The 18,296-nt window shown below is 38.9% G+C and overlaps 1 protein-coding gene across 2 annotated transcripts in view; it reads right to left on the reverse strand.

Annotated features, from left to right (window-relative positions):
- The window catches only part of RAB27B (RAB27B, member RAS oncogene family), a 159,418-nt gene that overhangs the window by 79,073 nt on the left and 62,049 nt on the right, over nt 1–18,296 (reverse strand). For both annotated transcript variants that reach the window (XM_075268784.1, XM_075268766.1), the window contains exon 2: nt 13,537–13,585. The gene's annotated coding sequence lies outside the window, so the exon portion shown is untranslated. The remainder of the gene's footprint in view (nt 1–13,536; nt 13,586–18,296) is intronic.

The following is an 18,296-nucleotide window of genomic DNA, read 5'->3' on the forward strand; positions in this document are numbered from 1 at the left end:
TGTACAAGAATATAACTACTATAATACTGCTCCTATGTACAAGAATATAACTACTATAATACTACCTCCTATGTACAAGAATAAAACTACTATAATACTACTCCTATGTACAAGAATATAACTACTATAATACTACTCCTATGTACCAGAATATAACTACTATAATACTGCTCCTATATACAAGAATATAACTACTATAACACTGCACCTATGTACCAGAATATAACTACTATAATACTGCTCCTATATACAAGAATATAACTACTATAATACTACTCCTATATACAAGAATATAACAACTATAATACTACTCCTATGTACCAGAATATAACTACTATAATACTACTCCTATGTACAAGAATATAACTACTATAATACTGCCCCCTATGTACAAGAATACAACTACTATAATACTGCTCCTATGTACAAGAATATAACTACTATAATACTGCCCCTATGTACAAGAATATAACTACTATAATACTACCTCCTATATACAAGAATATAACTACTATAATAATGCTCCTATGTACAGGAATATAACTACTATAATACTAGTCCTATGTGCAAGAATATAACTACTATAATACTGCTCCTATGTACAAGAATATAACTGCTATAATACTACTCCTATGTACAAGAATATAACTACTATAATACTGCTCCTATGTACTAGAATATAACTACTATAATTCTACTCCTATGTACAAGAATATAACTACTATAATACTGCTCCTATGTACAAGAATATAACTACTATAATACTGCTCCTATGTACAAGAATATAACTACTATAATACTACCTCCTATGTACAAGAATATAACTACTATAATACTGCTCCTATGTACAAGAATATAACTACTATAATACTGCTCCTATGTACAAGAATATAACTACTATAATACTGCTCCTATGTACAAGAATATAACTACTATAATACTGCTCCTATGTACAAGAATATAACTACTATAATACTAGTCCTATGTGCAAGAATATAACTACTATAATACTGCTACTATGTACAAGAATATAACTACTATAATACTACTCCTATGTACAAGAATATAACTACTATAATACTGCTCCTATGTACAAGAATATAACTACTATAATTCTACTCCTATGTACAAGAATATAACTGCTATAATACTACTCCTATGTACAAGAATATAACTACTATAATACTGCTCCTATGTACAAGAATATAACTACTATAATTCTACTCCTATGTACAAGAATATAACTACTATAATACTGCTCCTATGTACAAGAATATAACTACTATAATACTGCTCCTATGTACAAGAATATAACTACTATAATACTACCTCCTATGTACAAGAATATAACTACTATAATACTGCTCCTATGTACAAGAATATAACTACTATAATACTGCTCCTATGTACAAGAATATAACTACTATAATACTGCTCCTATGTACAAGAATATAACTACTATAATACTACCTCCTATGTACAAGAATATAACTACTATAATACTGCTCCTATGTACAAGAATATAACTACTATAATACTGCTCCTATGTACAAGAATATAACTACTATAATACTGCTCCTATGTACAAGAATATAACTACTATAATACTGCTCCTATGTACAAGAATATAACTACTATAATTCTACTCCTATGTACAAGAATATAACTACTATAATACTGCTCCTATGTACAAGAATATAACTACTATAATACTGCTCCTATGTACAAGAATATAACTACTATAATACTACCTCCTATGTACAAGAATATAACTACTATAATACTGCTCCTATGTACAAGAATATAACTACTATAATACTGCTCCTATGTACAAGAATATAACTACTATAATACTACCTCCTATGTACAAGAATATAACTACTATAATACTGCTCCTATGTACAAGAATATAACTACTATAATACTGCTCCTATGTACAAGAATATAACTACTATAATACTGCTCCTATGTACAAGAATATAACTACTATAATACTACTCCTATGTACAAGAATATAACTACTATAATACTGCTCCTATGTACAAGAATATAACTACTATAATACTACTCCTATGTACCAGAATATAACTACTATAATACTGCTCCTATATACAAGAATATAACTACTATAACACTGCACCTATGTACCAGAATATAACTACTATAATACTGCTCCTATATACAAGAATATAACTACTATAATTCTACTCCTATGTACAAGAATATAACTACTATAATACTGCTCCTATGTACAAGAATATAACTACTATAATACTGCTCCTATGTACAAGAATATAACTACTATAATACTACCTCCTATGTGCAAGAATATAACTACTATAATACTGCTCCTATGTACAAGAATATAACTACTATAATACTGCTCCTATGTACAAGAATATAACTACTATAATACTACCTCCTATGTACAAGAATATAACTACTATAATACTGCTCCTATGTACAAGAATATAACTACTATAATACTGCTCCTATGTACAAGAATATAACTACTATAATACTGCTCCTATGTACAAGAATATAACTACTATAATACTACTCCTATGTACAAGAATATAACTACTATAATACTGCTCCTATGTACAAGAATATAACTACTATAATACTACTCCTATGTACAAGAATATAACTACTATAATACTACTCCTATGTACAAGAATATAACTACTATAATACTACTCCTATGTACAAGAATATAACTACTATAATACTGCTCCTATGTACAAGAATATAACTACTATAATACTACCTCCTATGTACAAGAATATAACTACTATAATACTGCTCCTATGTACAAGAATATAACTACTATAATACTGCTCCTATGTACAAGAATATAACTACTATAATACTGCTCCTATGTACAAGAATATAACTACTATAATACTGCTCCTATGTACAAGAATATAACTACTATAATACTACTCCTATGTACAAGAATATAACTACTATAATACTACTCCTATGTACAAGAATATAACTACTATAATACTACTCCTATGTACAAGAATATTACTACTATAATACTGCTCCTATGTACAAGAATATAACTACTATAATACTACTCCTATGTACAAGAATATAACTACTATAATACTACTCCTATGTACAAGAATATAACTACTATAATACTACTCCTATGTACAAGAATATAACTACTATAATACTACCTCCTATATACAAGAATATAACTACTATAATACTGCTCCTATGTACAGGAATATAACTACTATAATACTAGTCCTATGTGCAAGAATATAACTACTATAATACTGCTACTATGTACAAGAATATAACTACTATAATACTACTCCTATGTACAAGAATATAACTACTATAATACTGCTCCTATGTACAAGAATATAACTACTATAATACTACTCCTATGTACAAGAATATAACTACTATAATACTGCTCCTATGTACAAGAATATAACTACTATAATACTACTCCTATGTACAAGAATATAACTACTATAATACTACTCCTATGTACAAGAATATAACTACTATAATACTACTCCTATGTACAAGAATATAACTACTATAATACTGCTCCTATGTACAAGAATATAACTACTATAATACTACTCCTATGTACAAGAATATAACTACTATAATACTGCTCCTATGTACAAGAATATAACTACTATAATACTACTCCTATGTACAAGAATATAACTACTATAATACTACTCCTATGTACAAGAATATAACTACTATAATACTACTCCTATGTACAAGAATATTACTACTATAATACTGCTCCTATGTACAAGAATATAACTACTATAATACTACTCCTATGTACAAGAATATTACTACTATAATACTGCTCCTATGTACAAAAATATAACTACTATAATACTACTCCTATGTACAAGAATATAACTACTATAATACTGCTCCTATGTACAAGAATATAACTACTATAATACTGCTCCTATGTACAAGAATATAACTACTATAATACTGCCCCCTATATACAAGAATATAACTACTATAATACTGCTCCTATGTACAAGAATATAACTACTATAATACTGCTCCTATGTACAAGAATATAACTACTATAATACTGCTCCTATGAACAAAAATATAACTACTATAATACTGCTGCTCTGTACAGTAACTGGGCCATATACTTTAATAAGTGAAATTGGTTGATGTAGATGAAATCCATCAGGTTACTATGTAAGAACTACTTTATGTAAGTCGCTTCCAGATTTCATTATTGTCACTATCCAGAGAAATAAACTAATGTGCGCTCATAAATGTCACTGAAGACCATTCGCCATCTCCTGAGGAAATGATACATCCCAATTCATTACACATCTAGGACTACACAAACCATGTTAGCTGGGGGGGAATATTAAGGTTTTCTATTAATGTATTGTCAGGAGGACATTAGAAAACATAAGACACAGCCATCAGTAAATGGAGACTTGAAGAAATTAAAGCAATTCCTTATTGTCTGTGCCTAAACTATACGGCTATAAAGTGACAGAATAATCGACAAGGCTCAAACAATACAGCCATACAAAACTTTGAAAAATAAAACCAATCCAGATGAGTTCCCACTTAAGGGTGAGAGTGAAGACACATCAGTATTACTCTGTTTGTTGGCCTACTACTCTATAAGAGCGCCACCTCCTATTTTTCTTCTCTTTACCACAATTCTATGACATAATTGGGTAATAGGTGTATGGTCCCACCTTGGGGAACTGAATCCATCTGCAGAACCGAGATTTCCCGAGCTCTGTCGCATCTGGTAGAGCCATTTGGACTAACCATTTATGTCTATCGTATTTTTATGGAATTGCTTCTTAAGTAGTTCCCAAAAGGTGATGGAATAACAATTTATGCGATTTCCTAATTCAAAGTACGTAACTGCCAGGACCAGGAAACAGCAAGTAAACAAGTTACCTATAATCAAAAACTGCTGTAAGTCCTTCACCGAGCCTAAGGCTACACAAAGGTATTTACCAGAACCTGTCGCAAGGTAGGATGAACGTTATGGCTCGGCACCCAGGTTGCAACTCCAGAACAAAGTGCCAGAAAGCAGGTGCACTTGCAGGCTAAGTACTAAACTACCAACTCTATTGCAGGCAAGAGAGAAATATACAAGCCAGGGTCATAAACGGGAGCGTAAGGAATAGCCAAAATGATAGCAAAGGAATATTTGGCGCCCAGGTCGGCACAGATCAAGTCAAACCAGCAAAAGAAGGAATAACCAGTCGGGTAAACCAAAATCAATAAATGAGGGAATCAACAAAAACGAGGGAAAGGTACCGAGAGTGAATTCAGAGAACATAGAGCCTAGAAAACTAATGGAATCACAGGCAAACAATAATTGTTAGAGCTAGGTTTAAATACCCCGCCTCAAGCCTGGATTGGGTTCTTTGGATGCTAAAGTACAGCCCTGATTGGCTGAGCCAACCCAACCAAAGCTTGACTGGTAAGTATAGCAACCTTAAAGCTACAGCCATGTGGCAAATGCAGAAACTCCCTCAGCATCGCTGTACAGACGAGAAGCAGGGGTGCAGATATTTAGATTCCTGGTTTATTAGCAATACCCCAACTTAGAATTTTGTATGTTCTCACCGTTCCATAAGCTGGAACCAACCAAAAGGTATAACCTGAAGTTCTGGAGTCCCCACCAACTCTGTGTCATTGATAATACTAATGTCTTATGTGTGCCATCCAGGCACATCTATGACCGTGGCCTCTGCGCCCCTCCAGTAGATACACACTTCAATACTCCGACCAATATGCCACCATTATAACCGGCATGAAACTTTTCGCAACACTAAAGAACCAGAATCGTAAATGACAATTATAGGAAAAAATCCAAAGTGTAGAATATACGGTAATATAAACCGCAATGAAAAAAAATGAGTCAATTTCTGACAATACGATTATCTTCAGAGATAGTTAGTCGCCGACTATGAAAACACATTTTCCTGGAAATGAAGATGTAATGAATTCTGTCATTGCCATTGTCATCCTCAAATTCTCAATTATTCAGATGAAGCCGCCAGTCTATTAAATATTCCTACACGTTCAACGCAACTTAGGAAGCGAGTCACCTCTGGAGGCTTTACCTCTTCCTGCCTGACAAATCTAACTCTTCCATCTGCTACATAAAAACAATAACGTCGCCAAAAGGTGATGGAATATACTGTGTAGAATGTTCTTACCACGTACAGTATGACAGACGCCCAATGGGCTAATTAGACTGGGTATATACGGAGGCGTTATATACACAGGAGATTATATGGCGCTTTTAAAACTCGGTTGTATTAGAACTCTGTTTCATCTAGGGGTCAATGATAACCTGAGGTCAAAGATAACCAATCTCAGGCACCTATGGCATGGCTAATAGCACCAAATGAGGAGAAGAGGAGACCCCAAGGACTATTACATCCCAAATCAACCACCCACCCTACGGCGGCCCATACCCACCACATGTTCATTGTCCACCTGCCACCAAACGAGGAGAACGACGAGACCCCAAATCACCCACCCACAATGGTACCAATGAAAAGTGCAGCTGGTATCACAAAAAAAAAAAAAGCCATCACACTGCTTTGTCGATGCAACAACAAAACATCTAGGACTGTATCAGGAATACAGTCATGAACATGTCAAATACTACTACCATACAGTGCATAGACACACTCAGTGGTCAAATAGTATCTAGTTTTAATAGTACAAATAGTAGTACCATACAGTACACACATAGTAGTGCCATACAGTGCTTAAAGGGGACATTTCACCACCTCTACCTACTTCAACTTATTGTATCTTTCAAAAGGTGCCGAGCCACTGATTCTAGAGCAGTTGGAATTTTTTCTCCAGTCCCTATCGTTCCTGAGCAATCGGTTCTGTTAGTTTCAGAACAATTATGATCCCTATCATCAGGTGGGCGGTCCTGGGCTGGAGTGGAAAGACAGGAAACGCCCACCTGACAATAGGGAGCAAATCTGTGCTGAAATTAAAAGCACTGATTGCTCGGGATTGGTGGGGGCTAGAGAAAAAATTCCAACTGCGCCAAAATCAGTGGAGTGCCACCTATTTATTGGTTGAAAAAGGTAAAGTAAATAAAACCTCTATATAAATGTCACATAACAAAACTATAAGATACTCAAATAAGATATTACTTTCAGCTTCCTGTGCCGTCTGCGTTTCTAGGTCTTCAGTTCTCAGTTTCAGGTTCATCCTACCAGGGGTCACCATCACAGTGTTGCGTGCTCCACAACCAGTACGTTGCTTCTAGTGATGTCACACTTTATTAGACCCGGGTGCCGGCCCCATATAAGCCGTGCTTTTCTAATGACTCCATTTAGTGATAGATTAAGGTCGACAGAAAATCTGATGTGAACAATTTAATCTGAATAATACAGAAAAACTGGAGTCATGTGAAGAGAGTTACGTCGTCTCCGGCGGTCAGACCTTGGCGTGTCATGTGCTTTGTATTCCAGAGACTGTCAGGTTTAAAAGGTTTCCCAACCTGAGGGCATCTGAGCAGTCACCGGACTAATCACATTAACCCTGAACATGCTGCAGCTCTGCCCGACATTAAATTCTTATCTAACATGCATTGTGATAATCCAGACTGACCGATCCTTGACATCTGAGGACATAACCATGCCTGGTACTGCAAATACTGCAAAACTGGTGGTGCATTGTGGGATTAATAAACATGAGAACATGACAGTCACTATACAGGATTAAAGAAGATATCAAGAATTTAGCCTGTGCCTCCTCTGCTGTACAGAACAGGGATAATACACACAGTGATGTCACAGTACAGAGATAATACACACAGTGATGTCACAGTACAGAGATAATACACACAGTGATGTCACAGTACAGGATAATACACACAGTGATGTCACAGTACAGAGATAATACACACAGTGATGTCACAGTACAGGATAATACACACAGTGATGTCACAGTACAGAGATAATACACACAGTGATGTCACAGTACAGGGATAATACACACAGTGATGTCACAGTACAGAGATAATACACACAGTGATGTCACAGTACAGAGATAATACACACAGTGATGTCACAGTACAGGGATAATACACACAGTGATGTCACAGTACAGGGATAATACACAGTGATGTCACAGTACAGGGATAATACACACAGTGATGTCACAGTACAGGGATAATACACACAGTGATGTCACAGTACAGGGATAATACACACAGTGATGTCACAGTACAGAGATAATACACACAGTGATGTCACAGTACAGGGATAATACACACAGTGATGTCACAGTACAGAGATAATACACAGTGATGTCACAGTACAGGGATAATACACAGTGATGTCACAGTACAGGGATAATACACAGTGATGTCACAGTACAGGGATAATACACAGTGATGTCACAGTACAGGATAATACACACAGTAATGTCACAGTACAGGGATAATACACACAGTGATGTCACAGTACAGGATAACACACACAGTGATGTCACAGTACAGAGATAATACACACAGTGATGTCACAGTACAGGGATAATACACACAGTGATGTCACAGTACAGAGATAATACACACAGTGATGTCACAGTACAGGGATAATACACACAGTGATGTCACAGTACAGGATAATACACACAGTGATGTCACAGTACAGAGATAATACACACAGTGATGTCACAGTACAGGGATAATACACACAGTGATGTCACAGTACAGGATAATACACACAGTGATGTCACAGTACAGGGATAATACACACAGTGATGTCACAGTACAGAGATAATACACAGTGATGTCACAGTACAGGGATAATACACAGTGATGTCACAGTACAGTATAATACACACAGTGATGTCACAGTACAGGGATAATACACAGTGATGTCACAGTACAGGATAATACACACAGTGATGTCACAGTACAGGGATAATACACAAAGTGATGTCACAGTACAGAGATAATACACACAGTGATGTCACAGTATAGGATAATACACACAGTGATGTCACAGTACAGGGATAATACACACAGTGATGTCACAGTACAGGGATAATACACACAGTGATGTCACAGTACAGGGATAATACACACAGTGATGTCAAAGTACAGAGATAATACACAGTGATGTCACAGTACAGAGATAATACACACAGTGATGTCACAGTACAGAGATAATACACACAGTGATGTCACAGTACAGGGATAATACACACAGTGATGTCACAGTACAGGGATAATACACACAGTGATGTCACAGTACAGAGATAATACACACAGTGATGTCACAGTACAGGGATAATACACACAGTGATGTCACAGTACAGGGATAATACACACAGTGATGTCACAGTACAGGGATAATACACACAGTGATGTCACAGTACAGAGATAATACACAGTGATGTCACAGTACAGGGATAATACACAGTGATGTCACAGTACAGTATAATACACACAGTGATGTCACAGTACAGGGATAATACACAGTGATGTCACAGTACAGGATAATACACACAGTGATGTCACAGTACAGGGATAATACACACAGTGATGTCACAGTCCAGGATAATACACACAGTGATGTCACAGTACAGGATAATACACACAGTGATGTCACAGTACAGAGATAATACACAAAGTGATGTCACAGTACAGAGATAATACACAGTGATGTCACAGTACAGGGATAATACACACAGTGATGTCACAGTACAGAGATAATACACACAGTGATGTCACAGTACAGGGATAATACACACAGTGATGTCACAGTACAGGGATAATACACACAGTGATGTCACAGTACAGAGATAATACACAGTGATGTCACAGTACAGGGATAATACACACAGTGATGTCACAGTACAGTATAATACACACAGTGATGTCACAGTACAGAGATAATACACAGTGATGTCACAGTACAGGGATAATACACACAGTGATGTCACAGTACAGTATAATACACACAGTGATGTCACAGTACAGAGATAATACACAGTGATGTCACAGTACAGGGATAATACACAGTGATGTCACAGTACAGTATAATACACACAGTGATGTCACAGTACAGGGATAATACACACAGTGATGTCACAGTACAGAGATAATACACACAGTGATGTCACAGTACAGGATAATACACACAGTGATGTCACAGTACAGAGATAATACACACAGTGATGTCACAGTACAGAGATAATACACACAGTGATGTCACAGTACAGGGATAATACACACAGTGATGTCACAGTACAGGGATAATACACACAGTGATGTCACAGTACAGGATAATACACACAGTGATGTCACAGTACAGGGATAATACACACAGTGATGTCACAGTACAGAGATAATACACAGTGATGTCACAGTACAGGGATAATACACAGTGATGTCACAGTACAGTATAATACACACAGTGATGTCACAGTACAGGGATAATACACAGTGATGTCACAGTACAGGATAATACACACAGTGATGTCACAGTACAGGGATAATACACAAAGTGATGTCACAGTACAGAGATAATACACACAGTGATGTCACAGTATAGGATAATACACACAGTGATGTCACAGTACAGGGATAATACACACAGTGATGTCACAGTACAGGATAATACACACAGTGATGTCACAGTACAGGGATAATACACACAGTGATGTCACAGTACAGGGATAATACACACAGTGATGTCACAGTACAGAGATAATACACACAGTGATGTCACAGTACAGGGATAATACACACAGTGATGTCACAGTACAGGGATAATACACACAGTGATGTCACAGTACAGGGATAATACACACAGTGATGTCACAGTACAGAGATAATACACAGTGATGTCACAGTACAGGGATAATACACAGTGATGTCACAGTACAGTATAATACACACAGTGATGTCACAGTACAGGGATAATACACAGTGATGTCACAGTACAGGATAATACACACAGTGATGTCACAGTACAGGGATAATACACACAGTGATGTCACAGTCCAGGATAATACACACAGTGATGTCACAGTACAGGATAATACACACAGTGATGTCACAGTACAGAGATAATACACAAAGTGATGTCACAGTACAGAGATAATACACAGTGATGTCACAGTACAGGGATAATACACACAGTGATGTCACAGTACAGAGATAATACACACAGTGATGTCACAGTACAGGGATAATACACACAGTGATGTCACAGTACAGGGATAATACACACAGTGATGTCACAGTACAGAGATAATACACAGTGATGTCACAGTACAGGGATAATACACACAGTGATGTCACAGTACAGTATAATACACACAGTGATGTCACAGTACAGGGATAATACACAGTGATGTCACAGTACAGGATAATACACACAGTGATGTCACAGTACAGGGATAATACACACAGTGATGTCACAGTACAGGATAATACACACAGTGATGTCACAGTACAGGGATAATACACACATTGATGTCACAGTACAGAGATAATACACAGTGATGTCACAGTACAGGATAATACACACAGTGATGTCACAGTACAGGATAATACACAAAGTGATGTCACAGTACAGAGATAATACACACAGTGATGTCACAGTACAGAGATAATACACACAGTGATGTCACAGTACAGGGATAATACACACAGTGATGTCACAGTACAGAGATAATACACACAGTGATGTCACAGTACAGGGATAATACACACAGTGATGTCACAGTACAGGGATAATACACACAGTGATGTCACAGTACAGAGATAATACACAAAGTGATGTCACAGTACAGAGATAATACACACAGTGATGTCACAGTACAGGGATAATACACACAGTGATGTCACAGTACAGGGATAATACACACAGTGATGTCACAGTACAGGGATAATACACACAGTGATGTCACAGTACAGGGATAATACACACAGTGATGTCACAGTACAGAGATAATACACACAGTGATGTCACAGTACAGGATAATACACACACAGTGATGTCACAGTACAGGGATAATACACACAGTGATGTCACAGTACAGGGATAATACACACAGTGATGTCACAGTACAGGGATAATACACACAGTGATGTCACAGTACAGTATAATACACACAGTGATGTCACAGTACAGGGATAATACACAGTGATGTCACAGTACAGGATAATACACACAGTGATGTCACAGTACAGGGATAATACACACAGTGATGTCACAGTACAGGATAATACACACAGTGATGTCACAGTACAGGGATAATACACACATTGATGTCACAGTACAGAGATAATACACAGTGATGTCACAGTACAGGATAATACACACAGTGATGTCACAGTACAGGATAATACACAAAGTGATGTCACAGTACAGAGATAATACACACAGTGATGTCACAGTACAGAGATAATACACACAGTGATGTCACAGTACAGGGATAATACACACAGTGATGTCACAGTACAGAGATAATACACACAGTGATGTCACAGTACAGGGATAATACACACAGTGATGTCACAGTACAGGGATAATACACACAGTGATGTCACAGTACAGAGATAATACACAAAGTGATGTCACAGTACAGAGATAATACACACAGTGATGTCACAGTACAGGGATAATACACACAGTGATGTCACAGTACAGGGATAATACACACAGTGATGTCACAGTACAGGGATAATACACACAGTGATGTCACAGTACAGGGATAATACACACAGTGATGTCACAGTACAGAGATAATACAAACAGTGATGTCACAGTACAGGATAATACACACACAGTGATGTCACAGTACAGGGATAATACACACAGTGATGTCACAGTACAGGGATAATACACACAGTGATGTCACAGTACAGGGATAATACACACAGTGATGTCACAGTACAGGGATAATACACACAGTGATGTCACAGTACAGAGATAATACACACAGTGATGTCACAGTACAGGATAATACACACAGTGATGTCACAGTACAGGGATGATAGTATAGAGCTGATAAAGGTGATGTCACAATCTCTGAATAATAATGTATTAATTAAATAATGTATTGTATAATTGGAGCCTCTGATGCAGATGTGAATACTGCCTTATATCTGCTCTAGTGATTACATTTCTAGAAGTAATATACATAATTATCACCAATGTGATTACCCGGGGGTAGTGCACATGTCCTGGGGTATTCAGCTCTTTGGCCAAGAAGGAAGTCCCCGGTGTTACATATCCCTCACGGTAGGTGACGGCTCAGGGTTCCAGGAGCTTTACATTGACACACCCCCCCCCCCTCAACAAAGCAAAGAAAACTATTATAGAGATCTCCATGTAAGATGACTGGGCTGGTGCTTGAGCTTCTTCCCTCTCATCGATGTATTTTTACCAGCTCTGAACATCTTATTCCAGTTCTCTCCTGCGCTCTGCATTTTGTTCCTCGCATGCTCACAAGCAATTGTATTTTTAACACTTGACTTACCTTTAAAATTTCACCTCGTAGCGAAGGACAGTTCAGACCCTCTGGAAATCTGTGAAAGCAAAAATGTCACACTATCAGATGCAAGAAGGCAAATCTATAGTCTGCTCACACAGAAGAGGTCATAGACAGTCACAGAACCCACTGAATAGTCACAGCACCCCGCTACATACTCACAGCACCCTACTGTATACTCACACCCTACTAGATACTCCCAGCACCCTACTGGATACTCACAGCACCCAGCTAGACACTTGCAGCACCCTACTGGATACTCACAGCACCCAGCTAGACACACACAGAACCTTACTGGATACTCACAGAACCCTGCTAGACACTCACTGAATAATCACACCATACTAGATACTCCCAGCACCCTACTGGATACTCAAAGCACCCTGCTAGATACTCACAGCACCCTACTGAATAATCACACCCTACTAGATACTCACAGCACCCTACTAGACTCTCACAGCACTATACTGAATACTCACAGCACCATAGTGGATACATACAGCACCCTACTGAATAAATACAGCACCCTAGTAGATATTCATAGAACTATACTGGATATTCAGACCCTATTGGATATTCACAAGTACCTACTGAATACCCACAGCACTCACTGAATTACTCACAGTACACTGCTAGACATTCCCAGCACTATACTGGACACTCAGACCCTACTGGATACTCACAGCACCCTACTAGACTCTGATAGCACTATACTGAATACTCACAGCACCCTAGCGGATACATACAGGACGCTACTAAATATTCCCAGCACCCTACTGAATAATCACAGCACCCTGCTAAAAACTCACTGCACCCTACTGAATACTCACATAACAGGTCTGATCACAGCACCCTACTAGACAATCACAGCACCCAAATGGGAAAAAAAATGTGCCAGGTGCATAGCATGCCACAGTAAGTTTTTGCATAGTAAGCTTCACTTTCAGCCACGCCTACTTGCACTTTGGCTCCACCCTTTACAAACCATGCCCCCTCACAGTATAGCATGCCTATAGAGGCCCTGACATGCATAATGTCCCCACCTTTTCATGCCCTCCTCATTCTGCCCCCACAAAATCTAATACTCACCCCATTCCACCACAGTCCTTCCCTTCTGGGCATGGCCGCTTTAACCATAGGGCCAGTGGTTCCCTTGCACTGGGCCCTATGATAGCGGTGGCCCCTTTGGTACAGCAGGACAGTCCTGCATTTTCTGCTCTGCTGTTACGGGCAGTGGGTGGGGCATTAAACTGTGGGGCCAGCTGGAGGAGGGGCATAAAATGTGGGTGCAGTTGGAGGGGGACATTATAACGTGGTGGGATCTTTCTGTTCTTTGAAAGTTGGGACAATGAGGACCGCACCTGAAATCTAGGACAATTGGGATGCGTGCAGAGTTCTAGAAAGAAGAGCAGCTCTGGAGCACGAACTGCTGCTTTATTAAATAAATGACAGTATTATACACATTCTCACAATCCTGATGACACAGAGGATTTACCATTTGCATATTTTGTTGCTAATATTATAAATTATAGGGTGACAATACAACACGGTGGACAAATATGTCCATAGGAAACGGAGGAAAGTACAGAAAATCTGTTTGAACTTTCTGAAAGCGTTTTAATGGAATGTCACAATAATTACGTGCTGCCAAATGGCGCAAACCAATGCGATACGACAATTACAGTGTTCAGCCGCAACGCAACATTTATACCAAGAAGACGCCACCAACACAACAATCCATAGGAAACATCAATATTCTACATCTTTAGAGGAACATTTACTTGAATTAAACAACTTAAAGCACTTTCGTGGTGTCGTCCCTCTGTTACTCCTCCTGGAAATGTATAACTATATTGATAGCTGGGTGTTTAGTCTAGCATACTGGCAACAATGACAGACCAGTGTCAGTCAGGATATGGTCCATTCACAAAGGGAAGGGTAAAACGCTGTTGCCAATTTATTACAGGAGGAATAATGGAGGAACAACACTGAACAGAGCTCTTAAAAAAAACTATGACAAAGAGGTCACAAAACAATATGGCAGGAAAACATTCCGTAAAGTAATAATAAACTGATCAGATCCTCAACGACACACTTGTTATGGAATTGCTATATAAGCAATTCCCTAATAAGCTACAGGTAGAAAGTACTGTAAATAGGCTATGTATAAGCGTACACCCCTCTACGGTCCCCGAGGTATTCACCAGAGCCCACTGCAAGACAGGATGGTCTTGGCTGGTCGGGATCCAGGTTTCGACACCAAAACAAGGTGTCAGAAAAGAGGTGAATTTGCAAGCAGAGAAAGTCTATTGTGGGCTGGGAGAGAGTAATACCCGAGCCGACATCAAAACCAGGAGAGTACAGGAATAGCAAAAAATGATAACAGATAACAAGAGGTCTAGACCCCAGTCGAGTCCAGGAGGTCACAGCTAAGGTTAAATCAGCAAAATAGGAATAACCAGGAGAGCAAGTCGAAGTCAATAAACTAGGGAATCCATAGAAAAGCGAAAGGTATTGGGAGTAGGGTTGAGCGATCGTGTTTGGAAAAGATCAGATTCCGATCGGCGATCGAGAAAATTTCACGATCGCGATCGGAATTCCGAACACTATCTTTTTAGGTGGGATCGAGATCAGTAGTATTTCCCACAATGCTTTGCTAAGCCTTCACACTGAGTATACGCTCCGCTCATTCTGAGCAGAGTGTATACTCAGTGTGAAGGCTCCGCTGCGGTTCCATAGGAATGAATGGAAGCAGCCGGCACACAGCCTTAACCCCCTGCGCACCGGCTGCCTCCATTCATTCTAATGGCAGACTAAAGTAACATCTCTAGTAGCTACTTACCTCCAGAGATGGCTGCTCCGGTCCCGGTGTTCTTCTTCGCCTTGCTGCCGCTCCACACTGCTCTTCTGCCTCGCTGCCCCGCCTCCCAGGTTAGTGTTTAAAGAGCTAGGAAGGCAGGGCTTGTGGCTTAGGAGAGTGTGGGCGGGTACAGGGCGGGGAGACGTGACGTCTCACCTCCCAGTATCCACCCACACTCTCCTAACCCGCCCACACTCTCCTAACCTGGGGGGCAGCGAGGTGAGAAGAGCAGTGTGGAGCGGCAGCAAGGCGAAGAAGAACACCGGGACTGGAGCAGCCATCTCTGCAGGTAAGTGGACACCAGGGGGGACTAAGTAGCCAGAGGATTAAATAAAAAAATCTTCTGGCTACTTAGTGATTCACTACACAGCATGCATTCTAACAATTAAAGCGTTCAATTGTTAGATTCTATGCTGTATAGTGAATAGGATTGCTTTCAAAATCCGATCTCCGATTAATAAAAAAAATCCCATTGACTTGCATTGGGATCGGAATTGGGATCGAGATCGGGTTCGAATGAAAAATGATCGGAAATCGGATTTTAAAATCGATCCTGAAAAGTCAAGATCGGCTCAACCCTAACTGGGAGCGAAATCACAAACACAGAGCCTGGAAAACTAATGGAATCACAGGCACCGGAGCAAGGAAAGTGTCAGGTTACAACACCCAGCCTCAGCCCTGGACTGAATGCTGAGGTACAGACCTTATTGGCTGAACAGACCCAGCCAAAGCTCTATCTAGCAGGCATAGCAACCTCAAAGCATCAGCCCTGTGGCAAATACAGCTGCCATACACAATCTTTTCCAACGACGGAGACACATGACGAAGAAGGCAGAAGAGAATGGGATAGTTGATATTTAAACAACACTATCCTACACGCAAAGTAATAGAGATACATATTAGAAGCAAGATCCGTCAACAGCAGCATGTTGTTGGTTTCCATGTAATAATATATACTGTAAGGCCACATAAATAATATTCCTTAAGACTGAGCTTTCTGCTTGTTTCTTTTTGCAGCCTTATTCACACATGCAGATCGTTCACGCGGCACGCATATATTAACCGCATAAATTTATGCAGAATCTTCAAAAAGCAGAAGTAAAACCTAATGGATGTGTAACTAGGAGGCCGCCTGTCTACTGTGTATTACATTAGAATAAATTAAACTTTCAAGCAAAATTTCTCCAGAATCAGCAAAAAGTCAGGGGGAAAAAATATAACTTTTTGGAAGTGAAAATGACCCGCGGTACATTATTCATGATCCAACATCTCGCTGATACAGTATATGGAGATTGGATACACAACGTCTTACTAGAAAATAATAAGTGTGAAGAAGCCAAGGAGTAACCAAACTGCACGTCGCCCCCTCCTCCCCGGTCGCAGCACATACTGTACATTCTATCCATGGAATCCCCACGCAGCACTGACACAATACAGATACCTGTACATTAAAGATAGCCAGCCAAGGAGAAGCGACACGCAACGTTCTCCAGTCCGGAACATAGAGAATCCAATGGGGGATAATATAGTTCCCAAAATGACAAATTGTAGGGTATAAAGGGTCAAAGAGCGACCTTAGATCTACATCACTAGTAGTAGAGATACTGTATATATAGAGGTGATACAAAAATAATCAAAAAGTCAACAGGCAACAACTGCTGAAAAACAGGAAATACGTCTTTCCTAGCAACAGACAAGTCAAACATTTACAGAAGACGGAGCCCATCTGGTCGGAAGTTACGATCCGCCACTGATAATATAACATAGAAGTCACAGTATACGGGGTAGTATATAAGATGAGATTCATACGAACGTTGTCAAAGGTATACATTTATAATCAGAAATAGGGGGTCACTAGCACATAGGTGAGGCTCCGACCACCACCGAT

The sequence above is a fragment of the Leptodactylus fuscus genome, chromosome 1, assembly GCF_031893055.1.
Source record: "Leptodactylus fuscus isolate aLepFus1 chromosome 1, aLepFus1.hap2, whole genome shotgun sequence".
NCBI classification, from domain to species: Eukaryota; Metazoa; Chordata; class Amphibia; order Anura; family Leptodactylidae; genus Leptodactylus; species Leptodactylus fuscus.